An 18,898-nucleotide genomic window follows, 5' to 3' on the forward strand; every position below is an offset into this window, starting at 1 on the left:
TCTTTCTTGGTTCTTTCTTTCTCTGATCTTTCTTTCCCCTCTTTCTTTCTCTCTATCTCTCTGTTCTTTATTTCTTTCTTTCATTCTCTCTCTGTTCTTTCTTTCCCCTCTTTCTTTTTCTCTCTCTCTGTTCTTTTTTCTGTTCCCTCTTTCTTTATCTCTGTTCTTTCTCTTTCTCTCTCTGTTTCTTTCTTTCTTTCCCCTCTTTCTTTCTCTGTTCTTTCTTTCTCTTTCTGTTCTTTTCTTCCCTTCTTTCTTTCTCTCTAACTGTCTGTTCTTTCTTACTTTTCCCTCTTTCTTTTTTTCTCCCTCTGTTCTTTTTTTCTGTCCCCTCTTTCTTTCTCTCTTTGTTCTTTCTTTCTCTTTCTCTTTATTCTTTCTCTCGCTCTGTTTTCTTTCTCTCCCCTCTCTTTCTCTCTCTAATCTTTTTCTTTCTGTCTCTGTTCTTTCTCTCTGTTCTTCCTTTCTTTCTCTCTGTTTTTTCTTTGTTCTCTTTCTTTCCCCTCTTTCTTTCTCTCTATTCTTTCTCTCTTTGTTCTTTCTTTTTTTCTCTTTCTTTTTCTATCTCTTGGTTCTTTTTCCTGTTCTTTCTTTCTTTCTTTTCTCTGTTTCTTTCTTTCTTTCTTCTTTCTCTTTGTTCTTTCTTTCTTTCCCCTCTTTCTTTCTCTTTTCTCTCTTTACCCTCTCTTTCTTTATTTGTTCTTTCTTTCCCCTCTTTCTTTCCCTCTCTGGTCTTTCTTTCTGTTTTCTTTTTTCTCTCTCTGTTCTTTCTTTTCCTCAGTACCAGTCAATGTGCCAACAATGCCAGCCACTGTGCCCGTACTGCCAGTCACTGTGCCCTCAGTACCAGTCAGTGTGATCAGCAGTGCTAAATGGGTGTGGTTGATTGGGACATGGGTGTGACTAGTTGTGAAATAGGTGTGATCAGGGGCGTGGCCTAAAACTTGCCACGCTGCGCGCGCCACAGCCTCTGTCCCTCTTTCCCTTCTTCAAAAGTTGGGAGGTATGAGGAAACCTTGGGTGTATGCTGCTGCCATTTGGAGGATGACACTATGCAAAAAAGTTAGCTCCTCCCCAGCAGTAGATACCCACCAACTGGCAAGAATCTCATCAGTTTTAGCTTAGTGTCAGTAGGAGGTGGACACAGGACTGCCTTCAGCGCCGTTTCTACCTTAGGTTTTGTTGTTGTTTTTTTATTAATGATTTCTATTTTGCAGATTCAGCTTGTGATCTGGGTGACAGAGTGTAATTGGTCACTCCGCTGTCCCCACTAGAGACCGGGAGCACTGTGTGGGATTGCGTCACTACTGTACCCTCTCGTGTCTACCAGGCAGGACCCTATGTCTCCTAACACATCAAGAGTGTTGGGGCATCTGCAAGAGAGAAGATGCAGACTGGTGCTTGCCACTACCCCATGCACCTCCCGCCCTCCAGAGCCAGTCGTGCAGGGTAGGAAGACAGAATCTTTACCTGACAGACACCGAAGATGTTCAGTTGTCCAAAGGCCTACATGCAAGTCTTCCATCACCAGTTTGTGAAGAGGGATGTGGGATCTTCAGGACAGGTATTCCATGCGGCAGTGCGGGGGGCTCCTTTAAAGTATATATATATATATATATATATATAAAACTTCCTTCCCACCCCCACTGCGGGTGGTCTTTGTTGTCCTTCCTCATTCTTGGGTCCTCTACCAGAGGCCTGGGAGTTTGAGGGTTCTGTGCAGGATCTCAGTTGTTCCCAGTATTGCGCTTTTCTGGACAGAGAGCTCAGTTGTTGCTCCTTGGATTTGTTGTAGCCATTCTTTCAACTTAGGGGTCTCTGCTCCAAGTGCTCCTGTCTCCACTGGAATCACTGTTGGCTTCACCTTTCACATTTTCTCTAGTTCTCCTTTGAGGCCCTGGTATTTCTCCAGCTTCTCATATTCCTCATTTCTGATATTGCTGTCACTTGGCACAGCCACATCTATTATCATTGCTGTCTTCTGTTCCTTGTCTACTATCACAATGTCTGGTTGGTTAGCCAACACCTGCTTATCTGTCTGGATCTTGAAGTCCCACAGGATTTCAGCCCTTTCATTCTCCACCACTTTTTCTGGTGTCTCCCACCTGGACTTAGCCCGTATGCTGCGCAGATGTTCCTGTATACAATTCCCGCTACTTGGTGGTGGCATTCAGTAAACGCTGTTCTTGCATTTTGCATCCTGCCACTATGTGTTGGACGGTTTCTGAGGTTTCTTTGCATAGTCTGCACCTTAGGTCCTGTCTTATGTGGTATATTCCTGCTTCTATGTATCTGGTACTTAGTGCTTGCTCTTGTGCTGCTATGATTAGTGCCTCTGTGCTGTCTCGGAGTCCAGCTTTCTCCAGCCATTGGTAGGATTTCTCCATGTCAGTTACGTCCATTATCTGTCGATGGTACATCCCAGGCAGCAGATTGTCTTGCCATGGTGCTTCATGTTCCTTCATGTTTGCTGATACAAAGCCTATATATATATATATATATATATACAGTGGGGCAAAAAAGTATTTAGTCAGTCAGCAATAGTGCAAGTTCCACCACTTAAAAAGATGAGAGGCGTCTGTAATTTACATCATAGGTAGACCTCAACTATGGGAGACAAACTGAGAAAAAAAAATCCAGAAAATCACATTGTCTGTTTTTTTTTCCTTTTATTTGCATATTATGGTGGAAAATAAGTATTTGGTCAGAAACAAGCAATCAAGATTTCTGGCTCTCACAGACCTGTAACTTCTTCTTTAAGAGTCTCCTCTTTCCTCCACTCATTACCTGTAGTAATGGCACCTGTTTAAACTTGTTATCAGTATAAAAAGACACCTGTGCACACCCTCAAACAGTCTGACTCCAAACTCCACTATGGTGAAGACCAAAGAGCTGTCAAAGGACACCAGAAACAAAATTGTAGCCCTGCACCAGGCTGGGAAGACTGAATCTGCAATAGCCAACCAGCTTGGAGTGAAGAAATCAACTGTGGGAGCAATAATTAGAAAATGGAAGACATACAAGACCACTGATAATCTCCCTCGATCTGGTGCTCCACGCAAAATCCCACCCCGTGGGGTTAGAATGATCACAAGAACGGTGAGCAAAAATCCCAGAACCACGCAGGGGGACCTAATGAATGAAATGCAGAGAGCTGGGACCAATGTAACAAGGCCTACCATAAGTAACACACTACGCCAGCATGGACTCAGATCCTGCAGTGCCAGACGTGTCCCACTGCTTAAGCCTGTACATGTCCGGGCCGGTCTGAAGTTTGCTAGAGAGCATTTGGATGATCCAGAGGAGTTTTGGGAGAATGTCCTATGGTCTGATGAAACCAAACTGGAACTGTTTGGTAGAAACACAACTTGTCGTGTTTGGAGGAAAAAGAATACTGAGTTGCATCCATCAAACACCATACCTACTGTAAAGCATGGTGGTGGAAACATCATGCTTTGGGGCTGTTTCTCTGCAAAGGGGCCAGGACGACTGATCCGGGTACATGAAAGAATGAATGGGGCCATGTATCGTGAGATTTTGAGTGCAAACCTCCTTCCATCAGCAAGGGCATTGATGATGAAACGTGGCTGGGTCTTTCAACATGACAATGATCCAAAGCACACCGCCAGGGCAACGAAGGAGTGGCTTCGTAAGAAGCATTTCAAGGTCCTGGAGTGGCCTAGCCAGTCTCCAGATCTCAACCCTATAGAAAACCTTTGGAGGGAGTTGAAAGTCCGTGTTGCCAAGCGAAAAGCCAAAAACATCACTGCTCTAGAGGAGATCTGCATGGAGGAATGGGCCAACATACCAACAACAGTGTGTGGCAACCTTGTGAAGACTTACAGAAAACGTTTGACCTCTGTCATTGCCAACAAAGGATATATCACAAAGTATTGAGATGAAATTTTGTTTCTGACCAAATACTTATTTTCCACCATAATATGCAAATAAAAGGAAAAAAAAACAGACAATGTGATTTTCTGGATTTTTTTTTCTCATTTTGTCTCCCATAGTTGAGGTCTACCTATGATGTAAATTACAGACGCCTCTCATCTTTTTAAGTGGTGGAACTTGCACTATTGCTGACTGACTAAATACTTTTTTGCCCCACTGTATATATGTGTGTATACATATAATATATTTAAGAATCTTAGACCAGGGATCAAAGTAGCTGCGATCCGGTCCTATCCCCGGCTGTCCGTGGCACCAATGACGTGCCCCAGGGGCCGTGGGTTACTCGGTATCGGGCCGGTTGTTTTAAAGGGATGTGTCACAGTGGCGGTGACCCGGTCCGTGACCCCAGGCGTTCATGTAAAATTAAGGGATTTGAATAGGAATAAAGTTTGTGTATAAGTCGTGATGCTACCTGTGGTATTCTGATCAGAGTGACCAGCGCTACAGTGTTCCTTCTCTGGGACAGATGTTATGATGCAGCAGAGTTGGTGAAACTCCCCACAGGCAGAGCAGTTGTCCCAGGGCTGTAGAGAAGAGTCTGTAGTTGGTGAGGAAGTGTGGAAAGGAGGATGCAGCAGTGCTGGGTGAGAGGCGCAGAAAGGAGGCAAATGACACAATTGCATGTAGTTCCAAGGGCTTTACTTACAATTCTGGCATGCACAAATACCCGCTTCGGTGCTGCGTTCTCCAGGTGAGGGGTCCAGACAACTTCCAGATAAGATGAAGTACACCCTTCCAGCACTCCCTGTCAGTATGTACCTTTCTTGGCCGTCTCCACACAATATGCTGCTTTACTCCTTCCTTCCTTTCCAGCACTTCACAGTTATCATTCCAGGCCAGCAGCTGCGAAACCTGTCAGGCAACGTGTACCCTTCCATTTCTGTGATCCTATATAGCTGCCTTTCTAGTCGGAATAACTGTGGTAGGGGCTATGGTCCATAAAGTAACCACAGCTATCGGCTTGCTAGTAGCGCCCTGAAGTACGCTAACTAGGCTAGGGGCCGTGACCCTTTGCGACCAGTTTCTTCCTCCACCTGACATCAGTCAGCGTGGATAAGGGACCCACGGGGAGTATACTCCCGCCATGTCCCAGAAGAACCACCTTTCCTTCAAGAAGCTTTCTTTATAATCCAATCTGTCCAACAGCCTCCAGTAGGAGCTGCTCCAGACACGTCCTTCTCCTTCCCTCCCTCTGAGGGAATCCCTCCTAACTTCCTATCCTTCTTCTGCTCTAAATCTATGCTCTGCCCACATCCCAACACCCTTTTGTTCCAAGCAGGGGCCATAAAGGATGCTCTGCTACACTACTTGTGTGTGAGATGTGGGATGGAATGTGGTCGGGTGTCTCCACCTTACCTGGTTGTGTGATATCACACCTCTGGGTGAGGTGCAGCATCTCTGTGGCGACTGGACCCTCAGGGGCGCCACACTCCCCCCCCCACCCCGTTGAACCCAGAACGTCCATGGGCTGAAAATAAAGTACAGATGTTACAGAGGAAAATACAAAAATATTTTTGAAACATTACTGCCAGCAGTTAACAATATATCACTATAAAACATCTCCTGAAGAGAGGTACCTTTTGCTTTAAACGTTACAAACTATCTTTATTTATATTACCTATAAATCTAAGTGCTGTCTGGTGACAACCGCCAACTTTAGTTCGTCACCTGTTCTAAATCTTTATTAACTTTACATTTTTATTAAATAATACCACTATAATATAAAGTGCTTCTGACCCTATCACTATCATAATACTATTAACATTTTTATTAATCATAGAAAACGGCAATCAATGAAAAATAATACTGTCCCAGCCGGGGTATCTTCAAGTGTCCTTTTGCTGGTGGAGGACCCGCTCCAAACCTCCAACGGTGGTCCTGGGTGGGCTGCAGGACATTACTGGTCTTCCCCTTTAGACCCTGTCTTCAGCCACACCCAACTGGTTTTTGTTCAGGTCTGCGGTAGTTGTGCAATGATTAGTCCTTATTTTCAATAGGTTTAGGTAAAACCAAGAGGGAGCACCTGAAGAGGTGCAGAACTATGTACAACAAAGTTTTCGGATCATACCTAGTTCATGATCTCAGCAGTTTTTACTTAAGAAAAACCAACATATGGAGAACTGGTGCCAAAACTGGGCAACAACTGTGCAAAAACCCTCCTGGGTAACTGTTTATAAACATTTTTAACGGTGCGGTTCTCAATTTTACTGCTTGTCACCTCCTGGTGAAGCAGAATTGCCTTTTCTTTTTTCTTCCAGGGCAGACAGTCTGGATGTCCACTACTAGGAGGCATTACAAATTGAAGGTACTCCTCCTGTTGAGCTCCTTCTGGTGGAACTGGGTTTGTGGCTGCTTGTGATGGTGAGACTGCAACCTGTTGCTGGGTTGCAGCTGGTGTCACTGCTGCTACAGACATGGAGGCTGCAGTGATAATTGATGGAGCTGCTGCTGCTGTTGTTAAAGCTGCGGTGATGACTATAGGGGCTGCTGATGTTACGGGTGCCCCCTGGTGTTCGTACACAGCTGCCAGCTCTGCAGGAATCCTGTGCATTTTTCGCAGGTGAAACCCATGGCGCATGATCGGAGTTAAGGAACAGACTGCTGGCGGTGCACATGGGCTCACTGGAAGCTCCTCAACTACTGGGGCAGGGTCGGCGGCAGTACCTGTCGGTGATGTCATTCCAGTATCTGCAGTCTCCTCCACTTCCTCTCCCAGGAGCGCCAAGTCTGCTACCCACGACCGGTTGGAGCCTCTATCTTCCTGGCCGGGGGAGCCTCCTGCTTCCACCCCGCGCCCAGCAGACATCCTCTCACGACTCTCCATCATGGCTGCCTGGGGTTGTGGCTTCATTCTGGCTCTTCTTCCCGCCGCTGAGCTTCTCTCCTCCCTTTGGGGGCGGTGTCTCTTCCCCTTGCCACCATACCAGGCCAGGACCCGGACTCCTCTGGGCGTCAGCCATGACACTTTTGCATAGAAATATAGGCAAGAGAGGTTCAGGACTTTTCGTGCTTTTCTGAGGTGCCACCCACGATGACACGCCTCTGCACTGCCATGGCGGCCATTTTCACAGTTCAATTTACAGTCCATTATATCCGTTCTTTTGCACATTTTTAGGTTTTTCAGTTTTCAAATGCAATAAATCTTCAGCACACAGGACCCGATAATACCGGGCTTCATCATCCTGTTCGTAAGGCCAAAATGACGCGCCCCAGGGGCCGTGGGTTACTCGGTATTGGGCCAGTTGTCTTAAAGGGATGTGTCACAGTGGCGGTGACCCGGTTCATGGCCCCAGGCGTTCATGTAAAATTAAGGGATTTGAATAGGATTAAAGTTTGTGTATAAGTCGTGACGCCACCTGTGGTTTCTGGTCAGTGGTGACAGCGCTGCAGTGTTGCTTCTCTGGGACAGATGTTATGATGCAGCAGAGTTGGTGAAGCTCCCCACAGGCAGAGCTGTAGTCCCAGGGCTGTAGAGATGAGTCTGTAGTTGGTGAGGCAGTGTGGAATGGAGGATGTAGCAGTGCTGGGTGAGAGGCGCAGAAAGGAGGCAAATGACACAATTGCATGTAGTTCTAAGGGCTTTACTTACAATTCTGGCATGCACAAATACCCGCTTCGGTGCTGCGTTCTCCAGGTAAGGGGTCTGGACAACTTCCAGATAAGATGAAGTACACCCTTCCAGCACTCTCTGTCAGTATGTACCTTTCTTGGCCGTCTCCACGCAATATGTTGCTTTTCTACTTTCCTTCCTTTCCAGCACCTCACAATTATCGCTCCAGGCCAGCAGCTGCGAATCCTGTCAGACAACGTGTACCCTTCCGTTTCTGTGATCCTATATAGCTGCCTTTCCAGTCGGAATAACTGTGGTAGGGGCTATGGTCCATAAAGTAACCACAGCTATTGGCTTGCTAGTAGCGCCCTGAAGTACGCTAACTAGGTTAGGGGCCGTGACCCTTTGCGACCAGTTTCTTCCTCCACCTGATGTCAGTCAGTGTGGATAAGGGACCCACAGGGAGTATGCTCCAGCCATGTCCCAGAGGAACCACCTTTCCATTAAGGAACTTTCTTTATAATCCAATTCCCAACACCCTTTTGTTCCAAGCAGGGGCCATAAAGGATGCTCTGCTACACTACTTGTGTGTGAGATGTGGGATGGAATGTGGTCGGGTGTCTCCACCTTACCTGGTTGTGAGATATCACACCTCTGGGTCAGGTGCAGCATTTCTGTGGTGACTGGACCCTCAGGGGCGCCACACCAACCGCACCATCCCTCTCCCCCTGTGGCTCCCCTGCTCAAATTTAGTCCCCGGCTCCGGCTTTGGCCTACTACTGGGCTAGGCTACTCTCCTGACAGGCCGCCCAATTGCTTGCGCCGACTCTCCCCACACTCCCGCTGGCCTATCAGCAGGGTCCTCTCTCCCTGGTCCCTGTGACAGCATGCCCTTTTCCCTGGAACTCCTCCCTCCCTGCCTCACAGAACTGGAAATCTATGTGCACGATAGAATCCACCCATGACCTGGCGCCATCTTCACGCCGCCTGCAGCCTCATACTCACAGCTCCCATTCCCCAGCCTACTACCCGTGGTGCTCTGCCTGTTTCTTTTCAGCCAGTATCCAGGTCTGTAAGCTCTGCCACTGGGGGGTCAGCTCTTATCCCCCGCATCTCTCCCTGGCATCTTAGTACACTTTGCATGTTCCTCCCGTAACAAGAAGTTACCCTCTGGTCCGACATCATCCCTCTGCCATAATTGCAAACCATCTAATATGTCTTCTCAGAAGCCCCCCACTGCTCACAACGAGAGTGCACACCATCCCGAATGGGTGACATCTCTATCTCAGTCCGTAACTGACCTAACCAAAGTATCTCACACTTTGGTCTTGGTTTTGGGACGGCTTCCTAATCCTGCTCCTGCCAGCGGGCCACAATTGCCCCCCTCAGATGCATCGGATGTTAACCCCTTGCATACCCAAAGGGATGCTCCAGAGGCGCTAGCATCAGACCCACATTCTGAGTCAGATTCAAATCAGGTCTCTGCACAGGTCTCCAAATTGCGTGACACGGTGGATACAGAGTTGTACTGGCCCAACGGAGGATTCTCCGGTGGGCCCAGGCACTGACATCTGCTGGCATACTGGCCAGCCAGTGGCTATGTGGCCCCTGTGTCAAGGAGGCCGGCCCTGTGCCAGCGGAGCAGCAGCGGGTGGCAGGAAGCCACGCCTTTCCCCGCTGCTAAAGAGAAATGAATATACATGCTTCCCACGCCCCCATGGGCATGGAGAGGAGTGAATACCATTTCTTTTTAATAGCCGGCAGTGTTAGCCGCAGAGTGAGGCTAACGCTGCTCGCATGTAAAGTTGTAAAGTCCCACCACCACCCCACTCACACTCACACACACAGCACCGCACCACATACACGCAGGCAGACACAGCACATCCCACAGCACATCCCGGCGTCCTTCTTCCTGTCTGAGACAGCCCAGCTGGATGATGTCATCATCCAGCGCACTGTTTCAGACAGCTGCGGGTGAGGAAGAGGCTGCCGGAATGTTCTGTGATGAACTTGTGGAGAAGTGAGTATGCTGTGTCTGTCTGTCTGCCTGCCTGTGTGTATGTGGTGTGGTGCTTTGTGTGTGATTGTGAGAGAGTGGTGTGATGCCATGTATGTGGTGCTGTGCTGTTTGTGTGTGTGAGAGAGTGGTGCGGTGATGTGTGTGTGTATTGGAGATTGGCAATGATGAGGTGGTGGGGAAGGACATGGACAATGATGGTGGTGGGGGGAGGCAATGATGTATGTGTTGAAATGGGCAATGATGGAGGTGGTGAAATGGGCAATGATGGGGTGGTGGGAGAGAAAGCAATGATGGTTGTGGGGTAAGGGATAATGATGATTGTGGTGGAAAATACAATGATGGTGGTGGGAGGAGGCAATGATTGAGGTGGTGGAATGGGCAATGATGGGGTTGTGGGGGAGACAGAAATGATGGAGGTGGTTTAAAGGGAAATGATAGGGGTGGTGGGGGAGAATGATAGGGGTGGTGGGGGAGAAGGCAATGATGGAGGTGGTAATGAGGACAATAATGGGGTGGAGGGGGAGAACAATGATGGAGGTGGAGAGTGGCTGCATTATACCCTATGAGGGGGGCTGCATTATACTTTATGAGGGGGCTACATTATATTTTGTGGGTGGACTGCATTATTATCTCAGGGGACTACATTATATTCTGGGGGCTACATCATACTATATGAGGGGGCTACAGTATACTCTATGGGGGGCTGCATAATATTCTGTGGTAGGGGCTGCATTATTCTCTCAGGGGACTATATTATATTCCGGGGGGGCTACATTATACTATATGAGGGGGGCAGCATTATGCAATATGAGGTGGCTACAGTATACTCTATGGGGGGGCTGCATTATATTCTGTCGTGGGGCTGCATTATACTATATTAGGGGGACTGCATTATGCCCTATGAGGGTGCTACTTTATATTCTATGGTGGGACTGCATTATACCTTATGAGGGGGTTGCATAATAATTTGTGGTGTGCTGCATTATATTCTATGAGGTGGGCTGCATTATATTCTACGAGAGTGGGCTGCATTATATTCTACGAGAGTGGGCTGCATTATATTCTATGAGAGGGGGCTGCATTATTGTTATGGGGTTACCGTGACAGAACAGAGCCAGAAGACCGCAGCGTCTGATGGTTCCTGCTTTGCCGCTGAGAAGAAGCACTTCTCCGGCGTATTAAGGGTGTTTGTTTTCTTTCAGCACGACAGGGGTTAATCGGCCATGTGGAAATCCCTGCTTGCAGCTGTGCTTGGTTAACCACTCCTCTCTCCTATAAAAGCTAGGTCTGCTGGCCAGGTCCTTGTCTGAGTTAGCATTTGCTACAAAGATCTGGAGAGGGAGAAGCTGGTGTTTGGAGTGCTGGAGGAGTTTTTTGTGCGACTGTTGCTTGGTTTGTATGCTTGGAGATTCCTCATCCTTTCCTGCTTTATTTTCTCCCCCCATGCTTCACACCCTGTTGTATACCTCTGTTGTTTGTTAGAGTATTATTTGTGAGTGGAATTTTTTTTTACCCTTGTCTCGTTCCCCTGTCTGTCGGGTTGGTGTACTTCTGTAGACAGTAGCGCCTCTCTTCCCCGGGTGGGGGGAAGGGGACAGCTGAAGGGCTAAAGCTAGGAGACAGGGCTAGGGCGGAGGCCCCGGCATCCTCGCCATCTGAGGTATCCTGGGGAACAGGACGAGTTAGGGGTGCCCCCTAGTGTCAGGGCCAGGAAAGGTGCCCCTGGTCCCAGTTTACTCACCAGCCAACCATGACAATTATATTCTATGAGGGGGCTACATTATTTCATGAGGTGGACTGCATTATATTCTATGAGTGGGCTGCATTATATTCTATGAGAGGGGCTGCATTATACTTTATTCTATGAGAGTGGGCTACATTATATTCTATGAGGGAGGCTACATTATAGTCTATGAGGGGGCTACATTATAGTCTATGAGGGAGGCTACATTATATTCTATGAGGGGGGCTACTCTAACTCCTGCTACATAATTAAGACGTATACTACCTTATATTATACCCTATTAGCGTATTTTACCATACAATTGGTGGTCTTGTATTTATTTCTATGTAGTTACATAGTGTGTCCCAAGAATGATTTTCTCTGGTGGCCTAAGGTGCTTCAGTCCGACGCTGGGTGGATAGTCTAATTGTCGCCGTTAATAAGTCTTTTAACATAAATGACTCAGAGATCTCTCCGCAGACTGTGTCTTTCAGGAAAATGAAGCGCCCTTCCCGTGCCTTCGCCAACCACGACAAGTTCAACAGGATCTTCAGGGTGGATTGGCAGCACCTGGACAAGCGTTTCCAGAGAAGAAAATGCATGAGCGTCCTGTATCCTTTTGAACCTGATCTGCTAAGCAAGTGTGCAGCATCTCCCTCGGTGGACCCTCCAGTCTCTCGATTGGCCACTAATACTATTCTACCTCTGTCTGACGATTCCTTCTTAAAGGAACCTTCCAACAGACACATTGAATCATTGGTCAAGTATGCTTTTGAGGCCGCGGGTTCTTCCCTCTGCAGGTTCTTCGCGGCTATCTGAGTAGCCAAGGCTGTTTCCACCTGGGCGAAAAATCTCCACCAGGGTATCATCACTGGTGCTCCTACAGATGATCTGGCAGACCAAATCGACCACGCGGGAAAATACCTCTTGTCTGCGTCCCTCGATGCAGCTGCCTGTTTAGCACTAGCAGCCGGCAACATCAACACCATCGCAGGGTTCTGTGGCTGAAAGCTTGAACACAGACTCCGCTACAAAGAAATCCCTAACAGGTCTTCCCTTCCATTGTTCTTGTCTCTTCGGAGGAGAGCTGGACAAGATAATCTCCAATGCCACGGGAGGAAGGAGTACGTCTCAATCTCAACAGAGAGTCAAACATACGTCCCGTCGTACAATCCTCTTTTTATTCCTTACTGAGGTTCCCGTCTCAGAGTAACCCCCGACAGGACAAGTCCCCAGTGCGTCAACAGTGGAAGAGGCCCTCCTCATCTTCGTCATTCCCTATTTAGATGACATCCACATCAAGGTCGCAACCCCCTCGGCGTGCCAGGAGAGTCTACAGATCACCTTGGATTCTCTTTCCCGTCTGGGCTGGATTGTCAACCCTGCAAAGTTGTTTCTGATCCCGGCCCAATGCCTTGTCTTTCTGGGAATGCTTTTCGACACCTCCCAAGCAAAGATTTTCCTACCAAAGGAAAAGTCTCTAGCACTTATGCGTGGGGCTCGGTCTCTCAGAGGTCGCCCTCACTGTTCCCTCCGCTTCTGCATGAGTGTACTAGGCAAGATGGTTGCTTCAATGGAATCAGTACCGTTTGCTTAGTCCCACACGCGTCCTCTCCAATTCTTCCTTTTAGCGAGATGGGACAAGCCGATCCGTTCCCTGGATCGGTTTGTCTCAATTCCTTCGCAAACAAAGCAGTCCCTGAAATGGTGGGAGTGTTCCCAGTCGGTCCATCTAGGGAAGTCTTTCCTACCCATTCGTTGGAAGATAGTAACGACGAACGCCAGTGTTTTCGGTTGGGGAGCAGTGTTCCAAGATTTGACGATCCAGGGTCGATGGTCAGCTCAGGAATCATCCCTTCCAATAAACATTCTGGAACTCCGAGCAATATTTGTGGCCCTGCTTCATTGGCAGGAACTTCTTTACAGATGTTCGTTTCGAGTCCAATCCAACTATGCCACGGCGGTGGCGTTTGTCAACCAGCAAGGGGGAACTCGAAGTCAGGCAGCGATGTCAGAGGTCGCTCCGATCCTGTCTTGGGCCTAGCAGAATGTCCCAGCAATTTCCGCGGTGCACATCCCAGGGGTTGATAATTGGGCAGCAGACTTTCTCAACCAAGAAGGTCTCGCTGTAGGCGAATGGTCACTGAATCCATCAGTCTTTCACAGGATCTGCCTCAGATGGGGGACTCCGGATATCAACCTCAAGTACTCCAGACTCAACAACAAGGTTCCTCAATTTCTGTCCAGATTTCGCGATCCGCTAGTGATGGGATCCGATGCACTTGCGATGCCCTAGACACAGTTCTCCCTTCCATACTTATTTATAGAGTTGGTCAACCTTCTAGTGGACACGCCGTGGAGACTCCTGGATCATCCTGACCTTTTGTTGCAGGGGCCCCTCTTCCACCAGAATTCTCAATCTCTAAATTTAACAGCATGGCTGTTGAAGCCGCAGTTTTAAAGTCGGTTGGGTTCTCTAATCAAGTCGTCCAGACCATGATTAAAGCAAGGAAGCCTTCATCCTCTCGCATCTACCACAGTACATGGAAAGCATTTTTTCAGTGGTGTGAGACTCTACGGATCAATTTTGTCTTTTCCAAAGGAATCTGGCTGTTCGCCGACAGCTCAAAACATTCATTCAAGGAGTTAATCACTCCATTCCTCCCTACCGGCCCCAAGTGGATCCCTGGGATCTTAATTTAGTGCTCGATGTCTTACAGGAGTCTCCGTTTGAACTACTGTGTGAGATCCCTTTCACGTTCCCTTCCTAGAAGGTCGCTTTCCTGGTCGCTATTACTTCAATTAGATGGGCTTCAGAGCTACCAGCGCTTTCTTGTCACTCTCCTTACCTGGTTTTTCACCAGGACAAGGTGGTCCTACATCCGGTTCCTTCCTTTCTCCCTAACATAGTTTCTGGTGTTCATCTAAATGATGACATCGTACTTCTATCTTTTTGTCCGTCTCCCTTTCACCCCCGAGAGAGGTCACTAAATAAACTGGACCTGGTGAGAGCTCTACTTGTTTTACCTGTCCAGGACTGAGCCATTCCAGTGCTCAGATTCTCTGTTCATAATCCCAGAAGGTCCACGGAAAAGTTTCCTTGTGTCCAGGTCTACCATTGCTCGATGGATCTGTCCCACCGTTCTGGAAGCTTACCAACTAAGAGGTAGTAGAAACTGAAAGAAAAAGAGCGCAATAGGGTCTTACCCGAGAAAACACAGATATAAGTCAATGGTTTATACTCACCCTCTGCAGGAGAGTAACAGGCATAAAGGAACAAGGTCAGCTTGCTGCACATCCAAATGACCACGCCGTGGCCATAAATCTTCAGATTCAAGGAAGGAATTTTTATGGATTAAACGTGCGCTACCAGACCATCACTCCTCACAAGTTGTGTAGTTAATACATTTATTTCCCTACGCGTTTCAAAGTTAAAAACTTCTTCCTCAGGGGATGATATGTACAGACAGGTATAGACAACGCCGGTTTTATACATACACAATTCAAAAATTGGCGCCAAGAGTCACATGTTGCGAGGGAGAAAAAAAAAAATCAGCGGTCATCAGTGTTATGATATCAAGGGATATTAAAAACTTATTCTTTTCAACAAATTAATTATTTTAATATATTTTCAGATGACTGTATAAAGGAAAAAGAAAAAAAGAAGAAAAAAGGAAAAAATTATGAACAAAAAAGGAAAAGAACCAGAAATAACGAGGTCCGAAAGAGCGCAAAAGTCAGTACATAGACCACCACTCTGAATGAGGCGATAACGTGTCACAAAGAAGAAAAGGGGGGGATGGATGGACATCTTTCTATAAAATATATAAATATTTATTGAAGTTTATAAAATTAATAAAAAGGAATTTATCAAAAACTTTATTGCATGTAAAAAGAATAATTAAAATTATAAAAAGCATGTGTGTAAAATGTGAAAAAAAGTGTCTATTTGATAAACCCGCAGCAGAAGAAGTATTGCATAAAAATTAGCACCTTTATGGTGACAAGAGTTAAAAATGCGTGTCTAAATCCAGAATAAAGGAGTATGTCTGGTAACAGATTGTGAAGGGGAAGGAGAACGTTAGAGAAGAATGTTTCCATAGGCAGCCAGAAAAGTCCGTGGCAGCAGAGGAGAGAAAAGATTCTTGGACGGACGGACACCCAGAACGCCGAGAGAAGAAGGATCGCATCCAAATGGGGGAGGGAGAGATAAAGAACGGAAAGATCTCACATATTAGCAGAGTAAAACAGACAGCGCTGGTCATGGAGAGAATAAAATGATACAGTAGAGAATAGTATTTTTAACAATGAAGCTGCTCATAACAGAACAGTTTTAAACAAGATAAAGACAGCGGTGACCGATATTAGACATAAAGTCGCACACATAAAAATACATTGTAGGTAAGAGATAAAAGAAAACCAATTCTACCAGACATGATATCAGCTCAAAATAATTATTCAAAACGGAAAAGAAGGTATTAATTTACTTTCACAGGAAAACCTCAGTGATTTCGTTGAGACCATCTGGTCTTAAGGTATTCAGTCTATAAATCCAGAAGACCTCTTTCCTATTAAGAGACCCTATTCTATCAGTAATAGTGTCCGGGATATGTTCTATGGGGCTGATTTTCAGATTATTGAAATTTTTATTATGTTCAACTGTACAATGTCTGGACAGACCATGCTTTAAAAAACCTTTTTTGATATTGTGTCTGTGGGAGTTAATTCTTAGATGTAGTGGTTGGACTGTCCTGCCCACATACTGTTTACCGCATTCACACTCGATCAGATAAATCACGAAGTCAGTGGTGCAGCTAAGAAAATCCTTGATAGGAAAAACTTCGTTAGTGTTAGTCGATTTAAAGTTCTTATCTTTATGCGCTATACAAGTACAGCATAGACAGTTCCTCTTGCCACATTTAAAAATACCCTTGGGGGGAGTCTTATACGCAGATAAAAAATTCATTATTATTTTTTGTATTTTTTAAGCGGCTAGGAGCCACTACACTTTTAATGGTGGGGGCTCTTCTGAACGTTATACCAGGATTACCTGGGAGAAATTTCTGCAATACGGGATCATTCAATAAAATGTACCAATTACTACTCAAAATCTTCCTGATTTCTATATGTTCAGAGCAAAATTGTGTAATAAAATTAGTCATGAGTTTATTATTTTTAGGTTTAACTACTTTAGTGCCATTGATGAGACTTTCTTGAGATAAATTAATACAATTATTGAAAGCGCTTGTAAGTAAATTATCAGGGTATTTTTTCTCAATAAACCTATTTCTTAGTATTATTGCCTGATCTTCAAAAACCTTCTTATCTGTACAGTTTTTCCTTATTCTTCTATATTGGTTTTCGGGAATGTTCCTCAGCCATTTCCCGAAGTGACCACTACTGAAAGGGATATAACTATTTGTATCAACATTTTTAAAAAAGGTTTTCGTTAAAATTCTATTATTCTCAATGTAGATAGTTAAATCCAAAAAATTAATATTTACCTTATCATATATAGCTGAGAAGTTTAAACCCCAAAAATTGTTATTGATATCCTGAATAAAATCACCAATATTGTTTCCAGAATTGTCCCATATAAAAAACAAATCATCTATATATCTTTTATAGAGCATACAATTGTTGTACCATCTAGATTTAAAAATATAAAAATCTTCAAATACCCCCATAAAAATATTAGCATAGGTTGGTGCCACCTTTGAGCCCATCGCGGTCCCGAGCTGCTGATGGTATAAAAATCCATTAAAAGTGAAGTAATTATTCAAAATAAAATCCATGCCCTTTAAAATAAAGTTTTTCTGTCCTTTACTAAGTCTTTCATCTTTCAATAGGGCTTTATTGAAACAAGCCAAACCCAAATTATGCGGGATGTTAGAGTATAAAGAAGATACATCCATGATTACCAGTATGTATTGTGATTTCCATTCAATTTGTTGTAAAAATTGAATTAATTGGGTGGAATCTTTAATGAAGCTTTTAAGTAAAGGAACGTGAGAGACCATTATTCTGTCGATACAATGTGATAAATTACTGGTTAAAGAATTGATGCCCGAGATGATAGGTCTCCCTGGGGGATTGACAAGGCATTTATGGATTTTAGGCAAATGGTAGAAGAAGGGGGTTTTTGGATTTGTTATGTGAAGAAACTTCAGTTCATTTTTATCAAAAATATTGTTATTTTTTCCTTCCAAGATTAAATTGTTATAAGCAACTCTAGACTTGGTTAGAGTATCGAAAGAAACTTTGATATAATACTTATCATCTGATAATATATTAAGAGCTTCATTACAGTAATCATCTCTATTCTGGATTACTGTCCCTCCCCCCTTATCTGCTGACCAAATCACTATCTCAGCATTGGATTTCAGTGTTTTCAGAGCAATTTTTTCATTTTTTGTTAGATTAAATTTATGACCACAAGGAAATTTGGTAGAAAAAATCTCTTTGAATTGCTTTTGTACAACATCACTGAAAACCTTTAAATGGTGACCTCTATCTTCCACTGGATAGAATTTGGATTTAATTGGGACATTCAGATGAAAGTCAGATTCACTCTTCATTTCACTGTTAGTTTGTGTATAGTCATTTGCGTTATTACATGTAGTTTTATTTATTTCTTTTATTGCAAAGTGTCTTTTTAGTGTGAGTTTTCTAATGAACAGCTGGAGATCTAAAAAAAAGATCAAAATCGTTGGTTTTATAAGTGGGACAAAAATTCAACCCTTTCGAGAGGACCTTAATTTCATCGATAGTAAGAATGTAGGAAGATAAATTGAAGATATTATTACCTACAGTGGAAGATTTATTTCTATCTCTTATTTTACATTTATTTTCCCTTTCTTTTTTTCTGCCCCCTCTGCATCCTCTATAGGGCCCTTTCTTTTTCCAGTTCTTGGAGAAAAAAAGTTTTTTATCTGTGAGTTTTTTATAATTGTCTGCGGTAAAAAAGGAACCGTAGCAGTGTTATTAGTGTTCGAGTTATCAATTAAAACAGTATTATCACTAGGTGCATTAGAAGAATTATCCTCAGGAACAGGATTGCCTTTGGAAATGTTCAGATCAATTTCCTCATAAATAGAAAGGTCAAGTAGTGAATGGGGAATAGAATCAGGAAACTCAATAAGTGCAGGTGAAGAGAGTTCAACAGGGGTGGGTGTAATAATTTTATCCTGTGTAAGGATAGGGTTAACAGTGTCAATTAAATTTTTCTTAGTGCCATTATCATTGAGGTGTTCTACTTGTTTTCTAATATTTTCCAATTGTTTCATGGCTTCAATAAGGGGTGCTGTAGCTACAGTGCTTTTTATAACCGGAGGTTTGGAAAAAATATTTTCCTTATTTCCAGTTGATGGACCTTTAGGAAAAAAGTCTTTATCTTGTTTAAAACTGTTCTGTTATGAGCAGCTTCATTGTTAAAAATACTATTCTCTACTGTATCATTTTATTCTCTCCATGACCAGCGCTGTCTGTTTTACTCTGCTAATATGTGAGATCTTTCCGTTCTTTATCTCTCCCTCCCCCATTTGGATGCAATCCTTCTTCTCTCGGCGTTCTGGGTGTCCGTCCGTCCAAGAATCTTTTCTCTCCTCTGCTGCCACGGACTTTTCTGGCTGCCTATGGAAACATTCTTCTC

The 18,898-nt window shown here is 44.8% G+C and overlaps 1 protein-coding gene across 2 annotated transcripts in view; it reads left to right on the plus strand.

Annotated features, from left to right (window-relative positions):
* Positions 1 to 18,898, plus strand: part of LOC141054895 (uncharacterized) — a 252,384-nt gene that overhangs the window by 172,634 nt on the left and 60,852 nt on the right. The gene's annotated exons all lie outside the window — the stretch shown is intronic.

The sequence above is a fragment of the Dendrobates tinctorius genome, unplaced genomic scaffold (assembly GCF_039654945.1).
Source record: "Dendrobates tinctorius isolate UK_male_01 unplaced genomic scaffold, ASM3965494v1 ptg000180l, whole genome shotgun sequence".
NCBI classification, from domain to species: Eukaryota; Metazoa; Chordata; class Amphibia; order Anura; family Dendrobatidae; genus Dendrobates; species Dendrobates tinctorius.